Here is a 10984-nt window from a genome sequence, read left to right on the forward strand (position 1 = left end):
ACAGCCTTCGGTATGGATTACATCTCAAGGTAAAGAAAACAAAAATCTTCACTGCTGTACGGAAAAACAACATTCTTATAAACGGAGAAAAGATTGAATTTGTCAAGTAGTTCATTCTTCTTGAATCAACTATCAACACTCATGGAAGCAGCAGACAAGAAATCAAACGACGTATTGCATTAGGCAAATCTGCTGCACAAGAACTTTTTAAAGTGTTAAAGAGCAAAGATATCAGCTTGATGACTAAGGTGTGCCTGACCCAAGCCATGGTATTTTCAATAACCTCATATGCATGCAAAATCTGGACAGGGAATAAGAATTGATGCTTTTGAGTTATGGTGTTGGAGAATATTGAAAAGTTCCATGGGCTGCCAAAAAAACCCCAATAGATCCATTTTGGAAGAAGTGTAGCCAGAGTGCTCCTTGGAGGCTAAGATGGCCAAATTTCATCTCTCATACTTTGGACATATTGTCAGGAGGGAGCAGTCGCTGGAGAAGGATATCATGTTTGGTAAAGTGGAGGGTCAGAGAAAAAGAGGAAGACCCCAATGAGATGGATTGGCCAAGTGGCAGCATCGATGGACTAAAGCATGGCAACAGTGGTGACATTGGCTCAAGATCAGGCAGTGTTTCCTTCTGCTGTGCTTAAGGTCATTATGGGTAGGTAAGGACTTGAAGGCACCTAACAACAACAACAACAAAAGGCTGTTAAAGGTGTTTTGTGGAACTTAAAGAGGCATGAGTCAAAGGTGACAGATTGTCTGTCCTTTCCTGGAGAACAAAGGAATTTATGCAAGCAAAGTGGGAGGAAGGCCTGTAGGCTATTTCCTAGCATATGCATCAATAAAGCAGGAGATCAGGAGCAGGGGAAAGGGACTGGAGACAGGATTTTAAGGTGATCTTTGTGTGGTCATTTTGGTGCATGAAGTTTGTGTCTCTAATGTAACCACATAGGGTTTCTGAGGCTGGAAATCTTTATGAAAGCAGAAAGTCTCATCTTTCTCCTGCAGAGCATCTGGTAGATTCAAACTGCTGACTGTGGTTATCAGCCCAATTCATAATCCACTATTCTACTATATACATATATATTGTTATTTTTAAGTGCTGTATATATATATATATATATATATATATATATAGTATATCATATATACTGCTAACATTTATCATATAACATTTATACTGTTATCATTTATGTTAGGGAGTCCTGGTGTGGCACTGTTGATTAATATACTGGACTGCAAAGTCGGTTTGAGCCTTTGAGCCTTAAGGTCAGCGGTTCAAGCTCACCAGCTGCTCTTCTGAAAACCTATACAGGGTAGCTATAGGTCAGAACCGACTCGAAGGCACAGCACTTAACAACAATCATATATATACACACACACAAATATATAGACTGTTTTTGCTATGTGCCATACTGTTAAGTCAGTTTCAATTCATAGCCATTCTGTATACAGTTTCCAAGAACCGGCTGGTGAGTTTGATCTTGCAGTTCAAACAGACCTTGCAGTCCATTAATCCGCAAACGCAGAGCCACACCAGTACTCTCTCTCTCTCTCTCTCTCTCTCTCTCTCTCTCTCTCTCTCTCTCTCTCTCTCAATATATATATATATTGTTGTTGGTAAGTCCCTTTGAGTCAGTTTTGAGCCATAGCCACCCTGTTTAGATTTTCGGAAGAGTAGCTGGTGAGCTTGAACCGCCAACCTTGCGGCTCAAACCAGCTTTGCAGTCTAGCACATTAACGCATAGCTCCATGCCAGGAGTCCATATATATATAAAAACTATAAAATGCTTTGACATCGACATCATGAGTCACCAAACTGGTATTGGCCTCCTGAGCATGATGTCAGGTGGACATACCATGGCATTTTCATGTTTTGTAGGTGATAAGTTAAAATATGGAGTCCTGGGGTGTCACTGTATAATAAACCACTGCAAGGTTGGTTTGAACCACAAAGTCGTTGTTTCAAACTCATCAGCCACTCCTTGGTAACCCTATGCAGGGTTGCTGTGAGTCGGAACCAACTCCACAGCACTTAACAACAACAAGGTAAAATCTGAGCAAACATTACATTATGCAACAGAAACACAGAAGAATTTCCTACTTGCAATCCATTTCTTAATCTTGTCCAAGAATTTAGTTTTACAGAATAAAACTATATATTTCATTCTAAAATTGGGTAATAAAAGATGTGTATCACATAAGATTGTAAGTTTAGAAAATTAGAAGCTTAAACAATTATTTACCTCATGGGATAGATGTTTAGTTGTTGTTGTTGTTAAGTGCTATCCAGTTGGTTCCAAGTCAACGACACTGTATAGGGTTTCCAAGGAATGACTGATGAATTTGAACTGCTGACCTTGCAGTTCAAACTGACCTTGTGGTCCAGTGTCTATCCCACAGCCCCACACCAGGACTCCTTAGCTATTATTTTCATATGGTTACATATAGAGAGACCAAAACATAAACTCATACAAAACAATTTTATAGATAATATTCTCCCTCCACCACAAATATTGGGGTTTTTTTTTTGTTTGTTTGTTTGTTTTTTTGAAGGTAGAGTGGCAAGACAATGTTATTGTTGTTAAGTTCTATTGAGTCGATTCTGACTCATAGTGACTTTATATAGGATTACCGATGAGCAGCTAGTGAGCTTGAACCGCCGACCTTGCAGTTCAAATGGCTTTGCAGTCTGGTGCAGTAACCCACAGTGCCAAACCAGGACTTCCAATAGTTAACTATATATGCAAGAAATCACTATTCTACCTTTAAAAAATAAATGTTCACATATCCTTTCTTATAAAAAATGTAATAAAAATTCTAGATATATAATTCTCATGTGATTTTCTGCTAAAAGAATTTATCATTCCCAATATTAAGCTGTAGGATAAGCATTAGACTCCTAACCACAAGGACGGAAGTCATGGGTTCAAACCCACCAACTGTTTCTTATAATTCTATATAGGGTCACTCTGAGTGAGAGCCAACTGATGGCATTTAACAACAACATAAACCAAAATTAAATTCTAAGCATGGAATACAGGAGGGATCTACTTATCTTTATTAACTTGTGATAGAAATTAGGCAGCCCAAATGACATGAAAGATTAGGTACCGTTATCTATAGAAATATTATCTATTCAAATGCACAGAAAGCCTCCTTAATCTGCTTCTGAAAGATAACAGGATAGAAAGTCTTATGGAACAGCTGACTCTGCACAAATGGCATTACCATGAGCTGGAATGCACTTGATGATAACTAACAAAAATAGCCATAGTAGTTTAGTTCGTTTTGACTTTTTTTTAATGTGTTCATTTTCTCTTTATTTTCATTTGTTCTATGTCAAATTATCATATGTAAGTTTCTATGTTGTTGTTTTTTTTAAACGCATTGTAGTATTTGTTTTTTCTTCTGAATACTTACTATACCTTAATCATAGTTTTTGCTTTAAAACTCTTGGTGTAATCCTTCAGAACATTAGTAATATTATTTCATTATTCAAACTTGCGTACTTATTATGATCATCAACACTAGTCACTCCTTTTATTGCTAAATTGGTTTAAAAAAAAACTCTTCATATCGATTTGTAACCACTATTTGTAGCTTTTGAATATTACTCTGTTACAATAAACTCTAAAACAACATGCAATTATTTCCCAAACATATGTTTGCAGGTTTGCTGTGGACACAGCTGAATTCTGGACACAGCTGAATTCAGGCTGCAGGTCAGGGTCAGGTCAAGCTTGGATCCAGTCACTGCTAGAGGGTAGACACATGTTAACATGGTTGATGGGACAGACAATATACAGCAAGTGGGAAGTTGGCAGAAGAAAGATGAAGGTAGATGGAGACCCAGTGAGAGTTATAGGAAAGAGAAGTAAAGACTTAATGGATGGCACATAGGGGGGATTGAAATAACTGTAATGAAGCAAAGGATATGATTTGCTGAATGTAAAACTGATGATCTACTTTGTAAACCTTCACTTAATTCACAACAAAAAGTTAACAAAAAATGCAATGATATCTCATAATGACAATTAACTGTTAGAAATGTTGGCTTGAGGTCAACTACTGTAAATCCTTAATATTGATATGTTTCATAAGTATTCAATTTTAATTGGCATTTCTGAACATATTAATAGGCTAACTCATAAAGGGGTTTATTTGTAAAAAAAAACTTTTATGATTGTTTAAATGGGAAACTTCTTTGCTTAAAAAGATAAGTTATGTGCAGACCTACACAATGGTATTTGACACAATTTAACAAAAATATTTCAAACTTGATTTTTTTTGGTCAAAAGCATAGTTATTTAAAAATATATATATTCTTAATGATATTCCTATATGAACACAGACCATTTGAGAGTTGTGGACCTGGTACACAGTGTTTTGACTATTTGTAGAATGCCTTTAATCCTGTTTTTCATGGAGGGACACATCAAGAACAAGTCTCACCATCCTCTCTTCTAAGGAACATTCTGGCTGCTCTTCAGTCAAGACAAATTTGTTTATTCCTCTGGAAGGCATTGGTAATTTTTATATTCTCCAACATCACAGTTCAAATGCATCAGTTCTTTTACAGGATTCCTTATTTATTGCCCAACTTTCACATGCATATGAGACTATTGGAAATGCCATGGCTTGGATCAGGCACATATTATTCCTCAAATTGATAACCTTGCTTGTTAACACTTTAAAGCCATCTTTTGCAGCAGATTTGCCTAATGCAACACATCATTTGATTTCCTGACAGTTGCTTCCATGAATACTAATTGTGAAACCAAGTAAATTAAGTCTTTGACAATTTCAATCGTTTCTCTCTTTATCATGATGTTATCCACTGGTCCACTTGCAAGCATTTTTGCTTTCTTTACAGTGAGGTACATTTCATACTGAAGGCTGTAGTCTTTGATTTTTATCAGTAAGTATTTTAAGTGCTCTTTACTTCTGGCAAGTAAAGATGTGTCATCTGTATGTGACAGATTGGTAATGAGACTTCTTCTAATCCTGATGCCACTTTCTTCTTCATATAATCCAGTTTCTCAGAATATTTGCTCAATGTACAGATTTAATAAGTATGGTTAATGATATACAACCTTAGCATACACATTTGATGGTTTTAAACCATTCAGTATTCCCTTGTTCTTTTTGAATGGTTGCCTCTTAAGTCTACGTAGTTTCATCATGGGGACAATTAAGTGTTGTGGAATATCCCGTCCTTGCAATATTATCCAGAATTTGTCATGATCCGCACAGTTGAAAGTCTTACATAGTCAATAAAGCACAAGTCAACATGTTTCTGGTTTCCTCTGCTTTCAGCCAAGATCTATCTGACATTAGGAATGCTATTCCTTGTTCCATGTTCTCTTCTAACTCCCGTTTGAATTTCTGGAAGTTCCCTGTTGATGTACTAATGCAAAAGTTTTTGAAATACCTATAGCAAAATTTTACTTGCTTATGATATTAATGATATTATTTAATGATTTCCATATTCCTTTTGATTACATCTCTGGAATGTGAACAAATGTGCATCTCTTCTACTCGGTTGGCCAAGTAGCTGTCTTTCAAATTTGCTTGGCAGAGAAGAGTGTTTTCCTCCTATACTTCAGCAGTTTGTTGAAAGATTTCAATTTGTATTTTGTCAGTTCTTGGAATGCTGTTTTTCACCAGTGTCTACAGTGCAGTTTGGAATTTTTTCTTCAATACTATCAGCTCTTCATCATATGCTATCTCTTGTAATGGTTGAACATCAATCATTTCTTTTTGGTCGAGTGACTATATGTATCCCTTCCAACTTCTCTTGATACTTTCTACATCAGTCAAGATATTGCCCATAGAATCCTTTAATGTTGCAAGTCCAGGCTTAATGTTCTTCTTCCGTTCTTTCAGCTTGAAAAATGCTGAGTGTGTTCTTCCCATCTGATTTTCTAATTCCAGATTCTGCACTTTTTCATTATAATATTTTTTTTAACTTTGTTTTCTTGAGGTGTTCTTTGAAATTTTCTATTCAGCTATTTTACTTCCTCATTTATTCTATTAATTTTTGTTTCAGTATGCTGGAGAGCAAGTTTCAGAGTCTCTTTTGACACCCATTTTGGTCTTTTCTTTCCTTTCTGTCTTTTTAATGACCTTTCATTTTTTCCTGTATGATGTTCTTGATGTCATTCCACAGCTCTTTTGTGGAATTTGTTCTTGAGATAATCTCTAAATTCAGAAGAGATATACTCAAGGTCATTTTTTGGCTTTGGTGGGCTTGCTTTCATTTTTTTCCACTTCAGCCTGAACTTGCATATGAGCAATCAATGGTCTATTCCACAGTCTGCTTTTGGCCTTGTTTTGGCTTCTTATGAATTGTTATGGTTTTTCCGTTTCCTTTTCCCACAGATGTAGCCAATTTGATTTCTTGATATTACATATTTGACTTCCTTAAATATAATTGCTGTTAATTTTATTTAACAAAGATATCTTAAACCTATCATGTAATCTCCAGCATTGTTACTATCACTAAGATCATACTTTCCAACTACCCATCTTTCCTTTTTGTTTCCAACTTTCACATTCCAGTCACCATTAATTATTATTATATCTTGTTTTTTTGTATCTTTCTTGCACATTTAATAAGTTTCAGACTGAAGAAGTTGATAGAATTCTTCAGTTTTTATCAATGGCTTTGATGGTTGTCATGTATATTTGAATTACAGTGGTATTAACTGGTTGCCTTGTAAGCTTATGGATATTATCCTGTCATAGACAGCATTGTACTTCAAGATAGATCTTGAAATGTTCTTTTTGATGATGAATGTGAAGCCATTCCTCTTCAATTTGTCATTCCCACTGTAGTAAACTATATGATTGTTAGATTAAAAAAATCAATACCAATCCATTCTAGCTTACTAATGTCTAGGTTATAGATCTTTATGCAGTCCATTTCATTTTTGACAACTTCCAATTTTCCTAGATTCATGCTTTGTGAATGCCACCTTTTGATTATTAATGGATGTCTGCAGCTCTTTCTTCTCATTTTGAATTGTAACCCATCAGCAAATGAAGGACCCAAACATTGTGCTCCATTCACATCATTATGGTCAACTCTATTTTGTGAGGTAGCTTTTTGTTAGTCATAGTTAGAATGCCTCCCAACCTGATGGGCTCATCTTCCATCACTACATCTGACAATATTTTGCTATTATTCATAATGCTTTTAGGAGTCACTTTTTAGATGAACAATCTAAATATACATTTCACCAAACGTATCCACTTTCTGAAAGTGTGTATATATACATAATATTGGTTGATAGCATTTACAGAGAGTGAATGTACACGTGATATAAAGTTTTGGGGAAAATATTTATAATGGTTATTATCTTTTTATAAATAAAAACTGTTATGCTATCCTTTGACTAGAGACAGTTTATAATTAATGTAGACACCATGACACATTTCAGAACAAAAATTTCTCCTTTGTTTTTCTCTTTTGAAAAATACAATAATGATTCAATTTTTATGTATTGCTCACTATTTATATTTAAAATATTATAAATTTACAGCTACTTTGAAATCTTGGTATGGTCCTACAGGATAAATATTTGGCTGCAAGGTTGGTTTGAGCTGGAAGATAGACAGTTCAAACTCACCAGCCACTCCTTGGAAACCCCATACAGTGTTGCTATCAATCGGAACCAACTCAATGGCACTTACCAACAACAGCAGCTACTTTGATCCTAATCTACTAACATGACTATGATTCATTTTGGAAAATTATATATGAAGCATAGTTCTTTGAACCCATGTAATTTTTAAATTATAGAGCTGTATTTCTTAATATGTTGATATTTTAAAAAATTAATAATACTAGTTTTTTTTTAGATCTATAACTGATGTTTAGGAATTAACACTATATTGCTAACTGATCAGAAAACTAAACTGAACAGAAGAGTATTATTTTACACAGTATATATTTTTGGAGTTGTTAGAATTGTAGTATGATTTCTGGTTTAAATGAAAGGTCATAGGAAAGGAAAAAGATCAAATAATATAAAATACGACACCTCACCTTATGATAATAATTATAAACATCCCATTTAATATGAATGCAGCTGATGTATCAACTTTTTTTAGTCATCACAGATGTCCCTTCAGTAGCTAGTAGGATTGAAAATGTTGAATTAAACAGTTTAATTTACAATGAAATGAAATGAATCTCAGTAGAATAAATCAAATGTCTCACCCATGAAGGGTAATTATCTTTCTTTTTCTCAAAAAAAGGCATCCATGACTGAGTTATGTCTTTTCACATTTACAAATTAATAGAAGCTATTTCTAGGTAGATATTTATATCCCATCATTTAATTTTTAATATTTTGTTACAAATCTACCTGGTTTTATAAATACTGCCAATGAAAAAGCAGTTGCTTTTTCAGTTAAGGTTTATGACAAAAAGGTATTTGATGTTTTTAATGTGGTTGAAAACTAGCAATTATTAACTCAAAATCTATAAATTGCAGGAAACTTAATTATTACTACATAATTTTTTTAACCTTTAGTATTGTGGGTTCTGTTGTTAATGATCTCACACACCCTTAACATTACTGTTTCTTTGCTTAAGAGCAGTTAGAGATATATGAAACAGAAATTGAAATAGCCTGCTAACTTATCAAGTCAGTACATCGCTTGCTTCAATCACTGAGAGCAGAAACGAAACCCATTAAGATAGATGAATATTTAACTGTCATAGCTAAAGGACCTGTTTCTTCAAATAGTTATCAAAATAGGGTCAACTAGAGACATTTTAAAGGATTGTATAGGGATTTTAATTACACTGACTTCATTAGCAATAGTAAGAAGCCGATAGAAAAGCCTGCATAGCATTTTGAAATAATAGCAAAAAAGAATTTCATTAAATGGTTTTTATTAAACACCCCTTCATTATTTTGTGTGTGTGTATGAAAAGCTTGTATCTAGCACTAACTTTGCAGTAAGTATAGCCAAAGTGTCATTAAAATGACCTCTCTATTGCTGCATGTAACTAAGAAGTCCTAGGAACAATGAAGCTCTCTTTAAGATCTGTCCATAAAAGACCACTAGTTTGGAATGGCTTCTGATGGTTTCATTTTAATGTTCTGAATATTCTGAGTGTGTGTATGAGTATGCAAAGGAATATAAATTGTGGTTAGTAATTATCTGCAAATGTTTTAAAATGAAATTTTCCATAGTGAATGTTAATTAAATATACATACAAGAGATTTAAAAAATCTGATTTTGAATCAAAATGATTTACCCACTTGAATGTTCTATATTTTGATCTATATTAAATTACCAATTATATAGCTGTAGTATATGAGATATAATTTCTCCTGAGGTACCCAAATGAAAATAATTATGCTTTTTTTATGAAGTAAAGTTTAAACCTTCTGTTACTTTAAAATGGACACACACAAAAGAAAAAGAGATAAAAACCTAATAATAAAACAAAAACTCTAAAACGAAACAAACATCAACAACAAAACCAACTGAAAGAATACACATGAAAGAAAATATCAACCTTCCAACAGTTTACTTCTGATTTAAATTGTAATATAGTTGAAATTTTTCATTACAGATATAAGCTACTTAGAGAATTGAAAAGTGGTGTGTAATCAAATATAGAACAGGTATAGCAACTAGTTGCTTTGACTCTTAGTGGAGTTCCCCGATTTTTTCATCCTAATGTGAGATTCTCTGCTCTATTTCAAAATAAACCACTTGCAAAGCTTCCCCAAGCGCTTGAGTTGTTTGAGTGTTGGGCCGAACAGTATGAATCAGTAGTAATAAAAGCATCAGCAGGATTCATTTGCAGCCTCCTGCCAGGAGACACTTTACCTTACCAGCTCAAATTATATTGAATCATAATGAATGAAGAAGTGGATTCCTGCCAGGGAATAGTTTGTAACTTGGAAAAGTAGATATAATTACATAATAATTCTGCCTTTGCAGAAGGTGACTCTACTTTAGGAGTACCTGAGTGAGGATATTTACAGCTGTTACTTACAGCTCTGTTTAGTCATCATGTTGGTACACATATCAATCAAACCCAAGAATTTTATGTTATTTATATTACTGCTTTACTACTAAACAACAGCAACAACAAAATGTAGTAGCATCTTTTTCACTCTGTTGTGGTTTAATGCGCCAGTCTGCAAAGCTATATGAACTGCAAAGTCAGTGGTTCAAGCTCATCAGCTCCTCCTCAAAAATCCTATACTAAGTCGCTATGGGTGGGAATCAACTTGATGACACTTAACAACAACAACAGTTCCTACTAACCAGATGCAAATTTCATTTATGGATCACTGGTACGTACAATATGGAGGTATTTTTTATATTCTCTGTCTCTCTGTATAAGGAGTCCTTGTGTGGCGATGTAGGATATACACTGGATTACAAACCACAAGGTTGATGGTTCAAATAAACCACTTGGAAGCCCTATACTCCTTGGAAGTCCTACACAAAGTCACTATGAGCTGGAACTAATGGTATGGCACTTAACAACAACAGCAACAACTGGCTGTGTATCTTCCATGACAGATTAGTTTGTACTTCTGGCAGCCCATGGTATTTTCAATATCCTTCCCAATACTATAATTCACATGTATTAACTCTTCTGTATACATATTTTTACTCATTGTCCAACTTTTACATCACATGTTGTTCTTAAGTGCCATTGAGTCGATTTGACTCATAGCGACTCTGTATAGGGTTTCCAAGGAGCCACTGGTGGTCTTGAACTGCCAACCTTGTAGTTCAAATTGACTTTTCAGTCCAGTGCATTAACCTGAAGCACCAAATATCATCACATGAGGTGATTAAAAATACCATGGCTTCGTCAGGCATACTTTAGTCCCCAAACCGATACATTTTCTCTTAAACACTCTAAGAAAGTCTTTTGCAGTAGATTTGCCTAATACAATAATTCATTAGGTTTCTTAACAACTGCTTCTATGAAT

This window comes from Chrysochloris asiatica, unplaced genomic scaffold (assembly GCF_000296735.1).
Source record: "Chrysochloris asiatica unplaced genomic scaffold, ChrAsi1.0 scaffold00068, whole genome shotgun sequence".
Lineage (NCBI taxonomy): Eukaryota > Metazoa > Chordata > Mammalia > Afrosoricida > Chrysochloridae > Chrysochloris > Chrysochloris asiatica.